This window comes from Meriones unguiculatus, chromosome 9, assembly GCF_030254825.1.
Source record: "Meriones unguiculatus strain TT.TT164.6M chromosome 9, Bangor_MerUng_6.1, whole genome shotgun sequence".
NCBI lineage: Eukaryota > Metazoa > Chordata > Mammalia > Rodentia > Muridae > Meriones > Meriones unguiculatus.
The window spans coordinates 119,137,240-119,154,691 of NC_083357.1; the positions used below are offsets into that span (position 1 = coordinate 119,137,240).

Below are 17,452 nucleotides of genomic sequence, written 5' to 3' on the forward strand. Positions count from 1 at the left end.
GCTGCTGATCATTTGCCAGTGATGGCCTCTGCACTTGCTTCTTTGATACAATAATTGACAGACTTATGGTTTCTTTGTGTCTGTTCAAATTGATGTTGATGGAAAAGCTGCCAGCAATGAGCGGTAGTGTGACTGCAGTTCTGCACAGTATCCCTGAGGGTAGAGATGGACTATCATGCTCTAAACCTTCCCGTTTGTCCTAAAACCACTCGACAAAAATTACAGGTGATGGGCTGACTTGATGAACCAATGCCCAGCAGTATACTGGGAGAAAAGTGTGCATGGATATTTTGAATAAAGGGCTGGATGATGGAAATACAGAAAAATGCTCATATAAAGAAATACAGAAATACAGAAAATGCTCATATAAAGTTAGTGCATCGATATCAGAGAGCTTAATGTGCACAAGCAAGCAGCTGATCTGTAGACTCACACCTGTGATAAATTATGACAGCGGGCACTTTTAATTTATTGATGTTAATTCAACTTCAAGTTTAGTGAATAATTTTTCCCCGAGTTCAAAATGGGAGTCTCTACACATTGTCTCCTTGTCTTCATTTTCTACCCTAAGTTGCACTTAACATTTGAGTAGCACTGGCCCAGTTCAAGCACCTTCCCACATACTTCAGTCATACCCTTTGAGTATGCCCAGGCTTTTACTTATATGGAGTGATTATACTATGTGGTGAAAGCATTGATTTTTTGGAGGTAGCTGGGAGACAGGACATACAGTAAGGACAGAAGACCTACAACCAACAATTAGGACCCTAACCAATGGAAAGCTACACAGATACACAATTTAGATAGGAGAGATCATAAGTAGAGCGGGAAAGTAGGAGGTCTTTGATGGAGAAAGACAGTAGGACTGTGTTCTCCCTTAAAAGGGGGCTGAGACCTTCCAGTCGGGTCCAGCAATAGAGGACAGTGGTGAAGTTGTCAAGGACAACAGATGGAGGGGCCAGAAATCTTATCTCTGAGTTCTGAAAAGTGGGTAGGAATTAAGTAAGGAGAAATAGAAAGTACAGACAACTTTCAGCTAAGGTTATTTTTTACATCAATGATGCCATTTTCCATTTATTCCCTTGGAGTCACAGTGAAGACAAGCTGTGAGGGATGTTGTCCACAACGGCCTCCCATCCATCTGGAGTGAATGTTATTTCCAGTTCTAACTGTGGCTTCTGGGAACCAACCAATCCTGGTGGCAGTCCACCTGGAATAGGGCTTCCATGAGCATCTGGCTTCTTCCAGAGAGGCCCACACTCTCTAATCCATCAGAGACAGTTGAGATTAATTCTATGGGAGATTGTTCTGTGGAAATTTCTAGGCTGCCTATTTTTTCTATAATTACTGTTTTTCATGTGATTTAATCAAAGTTTCTTTGGCTGTGTGCTTCCTTCTTCAGCAGGTATGGCTGGTCCCCTCCTGAGTTCCTGCCCTGTGCTCCTTGGCATCCTCCTTATTTATAAATGGCTTTACACAGCCTTAACCTAGTCACATGGGTCTTCCTTTAGGGCCTGGAAGTCCCTGGAGACTTACTTGTCAAGCAGATTTGCTTAGGGCTACTTCTCATTCCCAATGTCATCCATTGATCTTCTGTGTAGCTGCCCTTATCACTGCAGTTCTGTCAGACAGTCATTGGCTTCACAGCCAGTCTCTGCCCAGGAGCGTTCAGCTCTGTTTCTCTTCCTCAACAGACCATTCCAGTAAAGTCGAACCTGAAAACTACCCCTGCCGCCCTCCCTCACCTTGTACAGAGCATCACAATAGTCTCATAAATCTCATTTCTATTTCTCTTCTTGTTCCTGCACTCACTCTTCCACATAACTACCAGGAGAGTCTCTGAAAGACTATTGGTATGTGTCTCCCAAAGATTCCTGTATTGCCACAATATGAGTTATTGAGAGAGGGTGGTGCTGTGAGGGTGTGGGCATCCGTGGAAGGAATCTAGGCCACTAGATGTGCCCTGGAAGGGGATATTGAGGCCCTTGAGCTCTCCTGGGTACCACAAGGTGGTCAGGTTTGTTCTAGCTCGTGTTTTCGCCTTAGCACATATCTAAATCCACAGACACAGACCACTCTTGAATTCTGAGACCAAGAGCCAAAGTAAAGTATTCATACTCTCCCATCGTTTATCTCAAAGGGAACTGACTGTGGCACTGTGCTGTGCACCCAATTGAAATCACTGAGCCTGAAACCAGAGCTCATCACTGTGGGGAATTCCCTTTGGGGCTGGCCTTGAACTTCTGCCTTACATCCTCTCCTGCCATATCCATCTTGTGCTGGCTGCCCCAGTTGCTTCAGAATCTCCTATGGAGTTTGTCTATGGAGTTTTCTTCCAGAAAAGCGTTTGTCCTGCCCCAGGACTGCCCTCTCCCTGTGCAGATGCCAGCTTACCAGTCACTTTACCCTGAGCGCTTTACCTGAAAATGTCCTGTCCTTCCCACTTCAAATCTCGATCAGCTCCAACACTTCATACTGTAGGACCTGGGTCACCGTGTCCTTGTGACCCTTCCCTGGGTTCTCAGGGGATAGAGACTATGCGTATGGAGCCAACTTGGGCATTCTCAGCATGCTGGATGAAGGAAGGGACAAGTTTCCCATTCACTCTTCTTCAATCACTCTGTCCTTTCTTTCCAGCTCCTGGACGACCACTAAACCTTCTTCTTAGTTCTCATAACCCGCAGCCCCTTGCAGGTATTAGAACAAACTCACCCCCATAGTGTTATTTCTTCAATTTTGTGTTTGATGTAAAGGCCTCCTGAAGCAGGTCAGCCATGAGTGTCATTCTGATTTAGAACACAGAGCGTATATGGTCCTTTTGTCTGTGTCTTCAGTTTTTCTCTTCAGGGCAGAGACAAGTGGATCTTTCATGTGCAGGTAAAAAGGGACACAAATGTCCAGGTCCCCTTGGATTTCCAGTGGGTGTCAAGGTGGTGGAGGTCAAAATATGCTTTGCTGTTCTTTAGTGGACAAGGACATCTTTCTGCAAGCCTAAGGGGTCAGATGGCCAATAGCTACTAGCTTCTCTAGGCTTCAAATGCAGGGCTCTTAGGACTCTGCTTCAGACCTTAGCTGAAGTTCTGACAGGAGCTGGAATGTCGTGAGGCCCAGTACCATCCTTTCAACGTACAAGAGGTCAGGGAGAACTCAGCCTCAGAGGCCACGTGGGCACCATGCTGCTGAGGCCAGTGCTCTAGCTCACCAGGACTCTCACTCTTTTGACCCCTTGTGGGCTTTCAGCCTCTTCTCCAACAGCCTCTGGAGTCTCCTCTCATTCCCCATCTTGCTTTGATCAAAGAGATGACCACATTGGTCTCTTCAGAGAGGTCTTCCACCCCAAACACAGCAGCTCCCCTTTGTGATGCCATGTCACTGACAGTGCATGTGTCCCTATGTGATCTTTCCTCGCCTCTGCTGTATGTCAGCACTCACACCCTGTCTTGACTTACACTGTATCTTATCCTGAGAATGTTTACCATGAGTGGGGCCCTCAGCAAACAGTGGCTGAATGGATTCATTCCAGTGTATTGAAAGAATGAAATAATAAACAGTTTTGCCAGTCCCCTTAACACCTTTGCTTTTGAAATCTTTTCTTATCATTCTACAAAAAAGACCATCTTGGTCAATATTCCTCTGGCCAAGAAGGGCATTCCACCATAGTCTCTTGAATGCTGTTGGGGGTTGTACAATGCTTATATTGTGGCGACTACCATCCCATGATCCCCAGCTTCAGCTGAGGGCAAAAACAATTCCACAGCTTGGGTCATCTCTCCTTCACTTGCTAAAAAAAGGGGGGGTGGGGAGATTTCATTCCTTTATCACTCCTTAAGTCACCTGAGAAAACAGAAGTTGTCAAGTTGGAATTATCTCAACTATCATGTCTCCCGAATACCTGCTTTCATTTTACATTGCATTTTTATTTCAACGTGGCACCAGTTCATCTTCATTTCTCTTATGTGAGCACATTCCTCAGTTTACTTCCTATCTAAGGGGCCATCTTGTCTTGCTTCTAGTCTTGCTTCTCTGGCTCGAACATACCCTTTCATGATGGTTCCTTAGCAATATTTAAACCTGACTGAATATCTCCAGTATTGAAAAAAATAAGCAAAACAAGTCTCCACAGTGATTCTCTTACCTTGCTTCTTTTCACTTGTCTTATTCTTTTCAGATTCCTCGCACTCTTATTGAGTCCTTTCTCCCAATCACATGTCAACCTTCACAATCGCCTTTGCTTCTACTACATAAAGAATCTCTGAGATCTTCAGACCTAGTAATATTACAACTATGGCTAACTTTTGCTCTAGGTTGACTTCAGTATAGGTTCTTCTTCATCCCCATCTTTTTTTTTTGTAATGGATGGGGTGATTAGCTTCTTCTATTTTTACTTGTGACATAATGTTTCTCCTAAGAGTCAGGCCAGAAAAACAAAGATCTTAAATTCTCACCTAGTGGCTCCTAATTCCTCCAATTCTCATTTTACTATTAGAACAATGTTTTTTGTTTGTTTGTTTGTTTGTTTTTGTTTTTCAAGAGTCACGTTTCCATTTCTTTCCAACCTCCCCCATTTCTGCTTCCTGTTAGATCTTGAGAGCTCAATATGACTGGCTAGACCCCTTCTCTGGGAATTATCTAAACCTTGGTAGAGGCCTGTGAGGCTGTGGTTGGGTGTTTCCCTGTCAATGGATTCCTTCTAAGTTGTGTCCCAGGATGGGCACTTTCTTTTCCACCCGAATCCTTGTGTTCCATGTAACTATAAAGCCAACTCCTGATCCTAGCTCTTGGGCTAGTTTCTCTAGTTGTCTTGGTTCTGTGCACATTTCATGAGAAGGTCACTGTGTTGTTCTAAGCAGCTGCTCTGGAGTTTGGAGAATTTGTATTTGAGAGAGACAGACAGATGTTTCCAAGTAGTTCTTTGACAAAATGCAGTGTGACATCAAATGAACTTTCTCTTAAAGGTCTTTGCTGTTGACATTTCATTGAATGAGCTTGAAATAGGGGGGAAAACAAGAATTAAGTATTTTGGGTAGAGGAAGGAAAGAATTCACAATGTAAAGAGCTAGTAGAAACCAGTTCAAGGATGAACATGTTTTATAGATGTAGAAAACAGACTAATTGGTTCTTTGTATAATTTTTTAAAATTTCTTTCCACCCTTCATATTCCTTATATTCCAGGCCTCACCATAATGACTGCTACCTTACCCACATCATGACTCTCCTGAGGGGCTCCTTCTCATGAATACCCTGCTGAACTCAGAGTCCTTCAAGTCTGAATTCTACCACTGTATTCAGTACTCTCTCATAAACCAGCCTCAATTTCTTCATGTTTGGAACAGCAATAACATCCACCTCAGAAGACTGCAGGGACGACCGTGTTAAGAGAATCAGGCTCTTCGCACAGTTCCAGGCTCTGAATTTGAAGTTGACCACCTTCTGAATAGATACGAGAGCTGATTAGGGTGGATGCTTTAGAGGGGTAAGGGCAATCCCCCTACAAGTCTAACGTGCTCCTGCAGGGCCAACCACAGTGCTTAGTAAGTGCTCATAAAGCCTAGCACAGTGGTCTCCAAGCTTCCCAATGCTGCAACCCTTCAGTACAGTTTCTCATGTTGTGGTGATCCCCCAACCATAAAATCATTTTCATTGCTGCTTCACAACTGTAATTTTGCTGCATTTATTAATTGTAACATAAATATCTGTGTTTTTCCGGTGCTCTTAGGCAACCCCTGTTAAAAAGGTTGTTAGACCCCTAAAGGGGTTGCAACCCACAGTTTGAGAACCACTGGTTTGACAGGTTAAATTCCATTTTCTACTTCATCACCTCTGAAGTATGGATGGTCATCATTAGTGTGACGCTTGCATAGGATGCTGGGATTTGCTGTAGGGTGATGGCGGGCACTGATGTGAGGCTCTGTAGATTAAGAACATTTCTTTTCTCTTACATAATCGTGATACAGAAACCATGATATGGTAATCTATGAAAAACTTTATGTGCATAGTACTTTAAGTTCTGCCTGTTTAAATTAACAAATCAGGGCTGTCATGAAGAGTCCACTGAGAAGTCACCATGAAGGAGACTCACCCTCCTGAACTGAAGAAATGTATGGACAAGGAGTTATCATTGAAGTCAATGGTGGCAGACACATACAAGGAATACACCGGGCTTTGATCATATGATTCTTGTGATTGATGAGTGTGTGGAGATGGCAACTAGTGAGCAACAGAACAACAGTGGGATGGTGGCCATACAAGAAAACAGCATCATCATGTCAGAAGCCTTGGAAAGAGTCTAAACAACCTTTGTTCATCAGAGGCATCCACATCCCTCTACAAAGGATCTATTTGGTTGTGATGTACAATTTGGTCATGTACATTTTCATAGAAAGCTTTTTGCTAAATAAACTTTTGTCATACTCAGAAAAAAATAAATTAGCGAATCAGGAAGTTCATGAGGAAAGCTATAAAAAGCAGAATTCAAAGTAAGTTTACTAGACTTTAAAACACCCTGTCTTACACTTTTTGAAGTATTAAAAATATTAAATATTTTGAAGTATTAAAAATATTAGCAAACAAGCAGGATCCTGGGTATCTCTTCCAGGGAACATTAATTAGGAAGATCAGCGTTAGTCAATGTTTATCCCAAGTTCATATCATCTTCCAGGTGAGGGAACTGATGGTCCCACAGGTGGTGCCACACACAGATGGAGGTCACCATGAGTTAGCCCAGAAGCTCTAATTAGAGCTCCATGGCCCTCTGAGTCCAGTGACTCAGCCGGCAGGCTGCACATTGCCTAATGATCTTGTGTTTCTCCACTGAATTCAGTTCCCTCTGTCAATCTTTTGAAAGAGGTCTTGATCATCAGTGAACATATTTTGCTTAAAAAAGGGGCATCCTTTCAAGGTCACAGATTTGCTTTGGACATATATTTATCACTCCGAGATTCTGATTTGCATATCATATAGATTGTCCCTGCTTGATGTACTGTTCCGAAATGACTTTGTAAGGGATACTGATTGATTCCAAGGGACTCACTGTCTGCCAAAACTGTGTTCTAGGAGAAGAGATGGAAGGGAAGCAGAGAAGTACAACCTCAGGGATTGGGAAATTAGGCAGACGTGGCCATCTGTTACCTCTTCCACCTAGAACATGGCCACTGCTATTAGGGGACTATTCACAGGTGCTTATTTGCTGTTTGTCCTCCACTTGTCTTTCTGAGCTCATTTTGAAGCCCCTGAGGATCCAGGAAGCCCTGTGGATATATAACAACTCCAGTGGCTGGCATGGGAGGTGATTTTTTTTCCCCTAACATTCTGGTGTTTCTCCATGTTCAAGGATGGGAAGGGCATTTCTCGGCAGCAGCATGGCCAGGGGAAAGATGTTGAACAGACACAGTGTGTACCTGGGTAACTTTACTTTCCTCAGATATTCCAAACTGAAACACTCGAGGACCACATCAGCCCCAATGAGATCAGTTTGCACATGTGTGTGGGCACTTCAGTATTTCCACCATTATCGCCTGATCCTAATGGTGTTTCTGGATGATGAACCAAGTCTTCCGGTTGGCAGACTAGTGGGCTAGGAGGCAGCATGGGTGATATGTGTGAATTTAAGAGCCATCAGCTTGGCAGTAGCTCACATGATAAACCGAAGGCGACAAAATAAAAGGGTGAGTGCCTGAGTCACAGCATTTAAGAATTTGATGGTGTCATGGTAGGTACATGCATGTGAAGACAACTTGCCGGACTCAGCTTTCTCTTTCTTTTTTATATTTTATATTTTTATTTTATTTATTTTGTGTTAACTTTACATCCTTGTTGTAGTCCTCTCATCCTGGTCTCACTCTCCCTCCCTCCCTACACCCCCTTTTCTCAAGAAGGGGATCTCCCTTTCCCATGCAGTACAGCTCATCAAGTTGTGTCAGGACTGAGCATGTCCTCTTCCCCTGTGGACAGGCAAGGCAGTCCCGCCAGGGGAAAGTGATCAAAAAGCTGGCAGGTGAGTCCTTGTACAACACAGTCCCCACTTCCCTTGCTAGAGAAACCACTTGAAGCCTGAGCTGCCCATCTGCTACAGCTTTGTAGGGGGTCTAGGTCCAGTTCATGCATGGTCCTTGGTTGGCTTCCGTCTCAGCAAGCCCCTCTGGGCCCTGGCTAGTTGGCTCTGTTGGTCTTCCTGGGGAGTGCCTGTCACCTTCAAGTCAGTTTTTTCTTTCCTCCCACTTTTCCAGAAGACATGTCACCAGTGCTTGACTATGAGTCTCAGCATCTATTTTGAGGTGCTGCTGGGTAGAACCTCTCAAAGGACAACTCTGTCGGGCTCTTGTCTGCAAGTCTAGCAGAGATTCACTCATAGTGTCAAGAGTTGGCACTCTTCTATAGGGTGGTCCTTTGGTTGGGCCAGGACTTGGTTGGGCATTCCCTCAATCTTTGCTCTATCTTTATCCCTGCACATCTTGAAGGGAGGGTAAATTTCAGGTCAAAATTTTGTGTGTCGGTTGGTGATTCCTGCACTTTACTAGAAGATTAATCTAGTTTATGTCCTCTTCAGTCTTTATGGTCTCTGATTGAGTGCCCCTCATATCCTCCCAGAAGCCTACTCTGACTTAGGTCTCCAGCTTGTCACAGAGATACCCCCACATCAGTTTCTCTTTTCTCCACGGTCTTTCTGTTCTCTTGCCCTTGCTCTCCCCAGGTCTGTTCTTTATTCTCCTAACTCTCTGTACCCCATCTCCTACCTTATTCCCTGTCTTCAGCCACTATCTCTGTCTAGTCTAGCTCTCCTTCCAAGTGAGCTTTATACACCCTCCCTTGGATCCTGTACGTTACTTATCTTATTTGAGTCTGTGCCTCATAGTATGCTTATTCTGTACTAAATGGCTAAAATCTACTTGTAAGTGAGTATATACATACCATTTGTGTCTTTCTGAGTCTGGGTTACCTTACTTAAGAACTTTCCTAGTTACATCCATTTGTTTGCAAATTTCATTATTTCTTTGTTTTCAGTAGCTGAGTAGTATTCCATTGTGTAAATGTGCCACAGTTTCTTTATCCATTCCTCCATCTAGGTTTTTACAGATTCTGGCTATTGTGAATAAAGCTGCTATGAACATAGTTGTGCAAGTGTCCTTGTTGCATGGTGGAGTGTCTTTTGGGTATATACCCAGGAGAGGTAAACCTGGGTCTTTTTTTATTATTATTTTATTTTTTCCACTTTATTCATCTTATATCCCAATTGTAGCTCCTCCATCAACTCCTCCCAGTTTCACCCTCCCTCACTCTTTCCCCCATCCCCTTCTCCTAGTCCACTGAAAGGGGGAGTTCTCCTTCTCTGCCATCTGCCCATAACTTATCAAGACTCATCAGGACTGTCTGTATGCTCTTCCTCTGTGGCCTAAAAAGGTGGCATCACTAGGGGAAAGTGATCAAAAAGCAGGTAACCAAGTTCATGACAGAGGCAGTTCCTACTCCTCTACACTGGGGACCCACATGGAGACTGAGCTGCCTATGGACTACATATGAGCAGGGAACCTAGGTCCTCTCCATGCATGGGGCTTGGTTGGTGCTTTAGTCTCTGCAGGACAATCTGGGCTCAGACTTTTTAGCTTTGTTGTCTCCTTGCAGAACTCTTGTACTCTTGTACTTGTCCTTTTATCTGCCCTTCTTCCATAAGACTCCCCCTGCTCTGCCCAAAGTTTGGCTGTGAGTCTCAGCATCTGCTTTGATATCCTGTGGGGAGGAGCATTTCAGAGGACCCTTTATAATAGGCTCTCAAAAAGTTTCCAATCCAAAAAAAGCCCAGAGCCAAATGGTTTCTGCACCAAATTCTACCAGATCTTCAAAGAAGAGCTAATGCCAATACTCTTCAAAGTATTCCACAAAATAGAAACAGAAGGGATATTACCAAACTCATTCTATGAAGCCACAGTCACCTTGATACCTAAACCTCACAAAGAAAGAGAATTTCAGGCCAATTTTTCTTGTGGACATTGACACAAAAATACCCAATAAGTACTTGCAAACTGAATCCAAGAACGCATCAAAGATATCATCCACTATGACCAAGTAGGCTTCATCCCAGGCATGCAGGGGTGGTTCAATATGTGGAAACCCATCAATGTAAGCCACCATGTAAACAAACTGAAAGAAAAAACAAAACAAAACAAAAAGCGATCATCTCCTTAGATGCCAAAAAAGCATTGACAAAATCCAACACCCATTATGTTTAAAGTCTTGGAGAGATCAAGGATACAAGGCACATACCCAAACACAGAAAAGGCAACATACAGCAAGTATATAGCCAACACCAAATTAAACAGAGAGAAACTTTAATCAATTCCACTGAAATCAGGGACAAGGCAAGGCTGCTCACTCCCTCCATATCTTTTCAACATAATACTTGAAGTCCTAGCTAGAGATATGAGACAACTAAAGATCATCAAAGAGATTTAAATCAGAAAAGAAGTCAAAGTTTCACTATTTGCAGACAATATGATAGTATGTCTGAGTGACCCCCAAAATTCTAGTTGGGTCTTGAGATAAAGCTATTCCAAATTTTCTGAGAAAGCGTCAGGTTGATTTCCATAGTGGTCGTACAAATTTACACCCCCACCGGCAATGGAGGAGTGTTTCCCTTTCTCCACATTCTTGCAGCATGTGCTGTCACTTGAGATTTTGATCTTAGCCATGCTGACCACTGTGAGATGGATTCTCAGAGTTATTTTGATTTGCATTTCCTTGGTGACTAAGGACACTGAGCATGTCCTTCTCAGCCATTTGAGATTCCTTCATTGAGAATTCTCTGTTTAGTTCTGAGCCCCATTTTTAATTGGGTTATTTTCTTTATTGGTGTTTGATTTCTTGATTTCAGTATGTATTTTGGATATTAGTCCTTTGTCAGATGTAGAATTGGTGAAGATCTTTTCCCAATCTGTAGACTGTCTTTTCATTCTACTGACAGTGGCCTTTGCCTTATAGAAGCTTTTCACTTTCAAGAGGTCCCATTCATCAATTGTTGCTCTTAGAGCCTGAGCTGTTGGTGTTTTGTTCAGAAGGTTGTCTCCTGTGCCAATGAGTTCAAGGCTCTTCCCCACTTTCTTTTCTAAGATTTAGTGTATTTGGTGTTATATTGAGGTCTTTGATCCACTTGGATTTGAGTTTTGTTCAGGGATATAAGTATGGATTTATTTGCATTTGTTGAAGATGCTATCTTTTTTTCCATTGTATGGTTTTGGCTTTGTCAAAAATCAAGTGACTGTAGGTATTTGGGTTTACTTCTGTTTGTTTGTTTTTGTTTTTTTTTTTTAATTTGATTCCTTTAATCTACCAGTCTATTTCTATGCCAGTACCATGCAGGCTTTTTTTGTTGTTGTTGTTTGTTTGTTTTTAATTACTATTGCTCTGTAGTATAGGTTGAAGTCAGGGATGGAGATACCTCTAGAAGTTCTTTTATTGTATAAGATTGTTTTAATTATTCTGTATTTCTTGTTTTTCCGTATGAAGTTTAAAATTTTTCTTTCAAGGTCTGTAAAGAACTGTGTTGGTATTTTGGTGGTGATTGCACTGAATCTGTAAATTGCTTTTGGTAAGATGGCCATTTTTACTATGTTAATTCTACCAATCCACGAGCATATTGCATCTTTCCATCTTCTGAAATCTTCAATTTCTTTCTTCAGAGACTTGAAGTTCTTGTCATACAGGTCTTTCACTTGCTTGGTTAAAGTTACACCAGGATATTTTATATCGTTTGTGGCAATTATGAAGGGTGTAGTTTTCCTAATTTCTTTCTAAGCTTGTTTATTGTTTGTATACAGGAAGGCTACTGATTTTTTTTTTAAATTTAATCTTGTATCCAGCCACTCTGCTAAAGCTGTTTATTAGCTGTAGGAGTTCTCTGGTGGAATTTTTAGTGTCCCTTACATACACTGTCATGTCATCTACAAATAGCAGTACTTTCGCTTCTTCCTTCACAGTTTGTATCCCCTAGATCTCCTCTAGTTTTCTTATTGCCCCAGTTAAAACTTCAAGAAATATATTGAAGAGGTTTGGAGAAAGTGGGCAGCCTTGTCTTGTCCCTGATTTTAGTAGACCTGCTTTGAGTTTCTCTCCATTTAACTTGATGTTGGCAATTGGCTTGCTGTATATAGCCTTTATTCTGTTTATATTGTGCCTTGTATCTCTGATTTCTCCAGGACTTTCATTCATGAAGGGGTGTTGGATTTTGTCACAGGATTTTTCTGTATCTAATGTAATTTTTTTCTTTGACTTTGTGTATATGGTGGATTATGTTGATGGATTTTCATATGTCCCTGCATCCCTGGAATGAAGCCTACTTGATCATGGTAGATGATGTATTTGGTGTGTTCTTGGATTCCGTTTGCAAGTATTTTATTAAGTATTTTTTCATCAATGTTCATGAGAGATATTGGTCTGAAATTAGCTTCCTTTACTGAGAATTTGTGTGGTTTAGGTATCAGGGTGACTGTGGCTTTGTAGAATGAGTTTGGCAATGTTCCTTCAGTGTCTATTTTGTGGAATAGTTTGAGGAGTATTGGTATTAGCTCTTCTTTGAATGTCTGGTAGAATTCCATGCTAAAACCATCTGAACCTGGACTTTTTTTTTTTTTTTTTTTTGGTTGGGAGCCTTTTGATGACTGCTTCTATTTCATTAGAGGTTATAGGACTGTTTAAACTGTTTACCTGATATTGATTTAAGTTTGGTAAGTGAAATCTTTCCAGAAAACTATCCATTTCCCTTAGATTTCTCAGTTTTGTGGTATACAGGTTTTTGAAGTAAAACCTAATGATTTTTTGAATTTTCTTATTGTCTGTTGTTATGTCCCTCTTTTCATTTCTGATTTTGTTAATTTGGATACTCTTCCTCTGCCTTTTAGTTAGTTTGCATAAGGGTTTGTCTATCTTGTTAGTTTTCTAAAAGAACTAGCTCTTGTTTCATAGATTCTTTGTATTGTTCTATTTCTTTTCAATTTATTGATTTCAGTCCTGAGTTTGATTATTTCCTGTCATCTGCTTCTCTGTGGTTTGTTTGTTTCCTTCTGTTCTAGAGCTTTTAGGTATGCTGCTAAGTGACTAGTATGGTATCTCTCCAATTTCTTTATTAAGGCTCTTACTGCTATGAACTTTCTTCTTAGCACTGCTTCCATTGTGTCCCCTAAGTTTGGGTATGTTCTGCTTTCTTTTTTGTTGAATACTAGAAAGTCTTTAATTTCTTTCTTTCTTCTCTGATCCAGTGTTCACTGAGGAGGGAGCTGTTCAGTTTCCATGAGTTTGTAGGCTTTCCATTATTTTTGTTGTTGTTGAAGTCTAGTTTTAATCCATGGTAGTCAGATAAGATGCAGGGGGTTATTTCAATCTTCTTATATCTGTTGAGGCTTGCTTTGTGACTGAGTGTATGCTCAATTTTGGAGAAGTTTTCATGAGGTGCTGAGAAGGTATATTCTCTTGTGTTTGAGTGAAATGTTCTCTAGATACCTGTTAGGTCCATTGATTCATGACATCTGTTAGTTTCTTTATTTCACCATTTAGTTTCTGTCTTGATAATCTGACCTTTGGAGAGAGTGAAATGTTGATGTCTCCCAAGATAAATGTGTGAGTTCCATGTCTGATTTAATCTTTAGTAATGTTTCTTTTACTAGTTTGGATGCCCTTGCATTTGGGGCATTGATGTTCAGAATTGAGATGTCATCTTGGTGGATTTTTCCTTTGATGAGTATGAAGTATCCTTCCCCATATCATTTGATTAATTTTGGTTGAAAGTCCATTTTATTAGATACTAGAATGGCTATTCCAGCTTTTCTGGATCCATTTTCTTGGAAAACATTTTTATAGCCTTTTACTCTGAGGTAATGTCTATCTTTATTGCTAATGTGTGTTTCCTGTATGCAACAGAAAGATGGGTCCTGTTTTCATATCCATTTTAATCTGTGTCTTTTTATTGGGGAGTTGAGGCTATTGATGTTGAGAGATATTAATGACCAGTTGTTGTTACTTCTTGTTATTTGGTATTGGTGGTGGTAGAGTGTGTGTTTGTATGTGTGTTTGTGTGTGTGTGTGTGTGTGTGTGTGTGTGTGTGATTTCCTTCTTTTGGTTTTGCTGATGTGGAGTTATTAATTACCTGTGTTTTCCTGGGTGTAGTTGGCCTCTTTGGGTTGGAGTTTTCCTTCTAGTATCTTCTGTAGGGCTGGATTTGTGGATAGGTTCTGTTTAAATTTGTTTTTATCATGGAGTATCTTGTTTTCTCCCTCTATGGTGATTAAAAGTTTTGATAGGTATAGTAGTCTGGGCTGACATCTGTGATCTCTTAGTGTCTGTAAGATATTTGTTTGGGCCCTTCTGGATTTTACTGTTTCTGATGAGAATTCAGATGTAATTCTGATAGGTTTGCCTTTGTATATAACTTGGCCTTTTTAGTAGTCTCTCTTTTTTTTCTGTACATTTACTGTTTTGATTATTATGTGGCCGGTGACTTTCTTTTCTAGTCCAATCTATTTGGTGTTCTGTAAGCTTCTTGTATGTTTATAGATCTCTCTTTCTCCAGGTTGGGAAGTTTTCTTCTGTGATTTTTGTTGAAAATATTTCGTCAGCCTTTGGGACTCTTCTCCTTCTTCTATTCATTATGCTTAGGTTTAGTCTTTTCATAGTGTCCCAGATTTCTTGGATGTTCTTTGTCAGGAGCTTTTTAGTTTTAACATTTTCATTGACTGATGTATCAGTCAATCTTCAATCGTGTCTTCTACCCCTGAGATTCTGTCTTCCATCTCTTGTATTCTATTGGTGATGTTTGTGTCTGTAGTTCCTCTTGTCTTCCCTTGGTTTTCTATCTCCAAGATTGCCTCAGGTTGTGTTTTCTTTATTGCTTCTAGTTCCATTTTTAGGTTTTGAGTAGTTTTATTTATATCTGTCTCCTGTTTGTAGTTTTCTGTATTTCTTTAATTTCTTTAAGAAATTTCTTTAATTCTTTCACCTGTTTGATTGTATTTTCCTGTGCTACTTTGAGAGCTTTATTTTCTTTCTTTAATGCCTTTATTATTTTCATAACCTAATAGTTATTATATAGCAGGTGCTCAATAAATGCATATTTTCCTGAATGCATGTGACTAGGCAAACTTTTGTGAAATAACTAACCACAGTAACATATATGGGTATATAAATGGTACGATGTTATTTTTATCAGTTACTTGAATTTGCTGAATATCTACTTGGTGTCAGGCAGTATTCCAGGCTCCATATATATCAATTTTCAGTCCATTCACACCTGCACTAAGTATTCATCTTCTTTTAATTTACATGTATATTTCTTAAGGCTGACAAAATATTTTCAACAAAAATCACAGAAGAAAACTTCCCAAACCTGGAGAAAGAGAGATCTATAAACATACAAGAAGCTTACAGAACACCAAATAGATTGGACTAGAAAAGAAAGTCACCGGCCACATAATAATCAAAACAGTAAATGTACAGAAAAAAAAGAGAGACTACTAAAAAGGCCAAGTTACATATAAAGGCAAACCTATCAGAATAAGGTACCAAGACTCTCCAGATGCATACCACAATGTCCCAAACTTGGACTTAACAATCCATTTAATATTTAGATGCACCAATTCTCTTCCATGTTCTCTCCCTCAGAGAACAAAGGCTATATGTAAGCTAAGCAGTAATCTAAGCTACATGTAAACTAAGCAGTCTCTTATTAATCTGTTTAGATCTATAGTCTTATAGTTTCTTCCATATGTATGTACTGGCCCTTTGTGTTCACACAAGCATTCATACATACATACATACATACATACATACATACATTCTTCCTCCTGCATTTCCTAATTCTTATCACATGCTCCAAGGGAGTGGGACCTTTGCTGTTCTATCAGATGTTTGATATTTTTCTTGTGTGTGTGTGCATGCGCACACACACACAAATTCTCTCATTATAGATAAAATTGAGCATATTCCTGATATAGTATAGCCATATACTCTCATTGAGTTCTTTGAGTACTTACCAACGTGTGAAGTACTAAATTAATGGCCTTTTCCTAGTGTTTCACAGTCCAGACATTTTTGAAAAAGGAAATGCTGGTTTTCTTACCTAAATTACTGAGCTTGGCAATTTCTTTCTCAAGTGTGTCTTTTATTTCTCCTCTCTTTCTCCTCTGACTGCTTTTAGGAAGTCTACTCTGTGTGTCTGTTGGGAGTCTCCTATTGGTGTTTCCTAGGAGACTGGTTACTGTAAACACCAGGCCTATTTAATATAGGACTGGGTAAATACTGTGCTGTACTGTGGCCAGATCAATTTCACAGCAAGGCCAATGATTACAGCCCACTCTACAGCAGCCTCCTTGTTCCCAGCATGGCTCCCTTGCAGTCGTCCTTCATGCAGTGATGAGCTCGTTTTCATCACCTGCTGCTCTGATGGTGACACCTTTCTCATCACACATATGGTAGCCTCCTACCCAGACCCAAATCCTAGTACCTTACCTTAAGATCTTCCCTACATCAAAAGACTTCCACTGTCTTGCCCAACCCAACGTTCTGTCATAAAACATTAGCACTATGTCCCTGGCCCCCAGACACTCTGCAGTCCATACTATGCCTTTATGCTAGCTCATTCCAGATAGACATCTCAACATTTACCTCTAAGTCCTTACCCCATGTTGTCAGTCTTCCATTTTCAGTCTTTCTCAAGGATTGTCCACTGAAAGTTTATTTCTGCCTTAAAGCCTTCTTATTTAAGTACAATAATAGGCTGTCTGCTTTGTAGTCACATAGATCTATTTGCATGTAAAACTAACATGCAAAGTAACAGGTTTCTCATGGCATTTTCACACTTACTTGGTTTGGATTGACCCTCTCCTTCATCTCCTTGACCCCTTTCCCCCACTGCACCTTTCCCCCAATACTTTTTAATAGTGGTAAGATGCAACTAATATTTAAAAAATGTTTTCAGGTCTTCAATTCAGTAGTGTTAAGTATGTCACATTATTGTTCAGTCAATTCCCCAAACTGAAACTGTACTTTTTTTCTTCTTTTTCAAATTCTTCTCTCATATACTACATCCCTATTGTGGTTTCCTCTCCCTCCACTCCTTCTAGTTTTCTCCACCCTCACCCCTCCCCCAAATCCACTTCTTCATTTACCTTCAGAAAAGAAGGGGCCTCCTAGGTTTATCAACTGAACACAGCTTAACAAGTTACACTAAGACTAAACATAAACCCTATCTGAGTTGGGCAAGGCAACCCAGTAGGAAGAAAAGGATTCCAAGGGTAGGTACTCCCCTCCCACTGTTATTAGGTGTCCTGTTAAAGTCTGCTAAATTCAGATTGTCTCTCTCTGTTTTGGCAAGTTTCCCTGGTCCGAGGTAGGATCTGGGATGTGATGCGGAGCCCCCCTCCCCTTGCTTTATTTTGCTTTATCTCTTGGGTCACCAATGCTAATGGCTCAGGC

General features: G+C 40.7%; 1 pseudogene; it reads left to right on the forward strand.

Moving 5' to 3' along the window:
• The first annotated feature begins 5,894 nt into the window (after nucleotides 1–5,894).
• On the forward strand, nucleotides 5,895–6,290 carry LOC110561373 (small nuclear ribonucleoprotein G-like; annotated as a pseudogene).
• The last annotated feature ends 11,162 nt before the right edge of the window (nucleotides 6,291–17,452 follow it).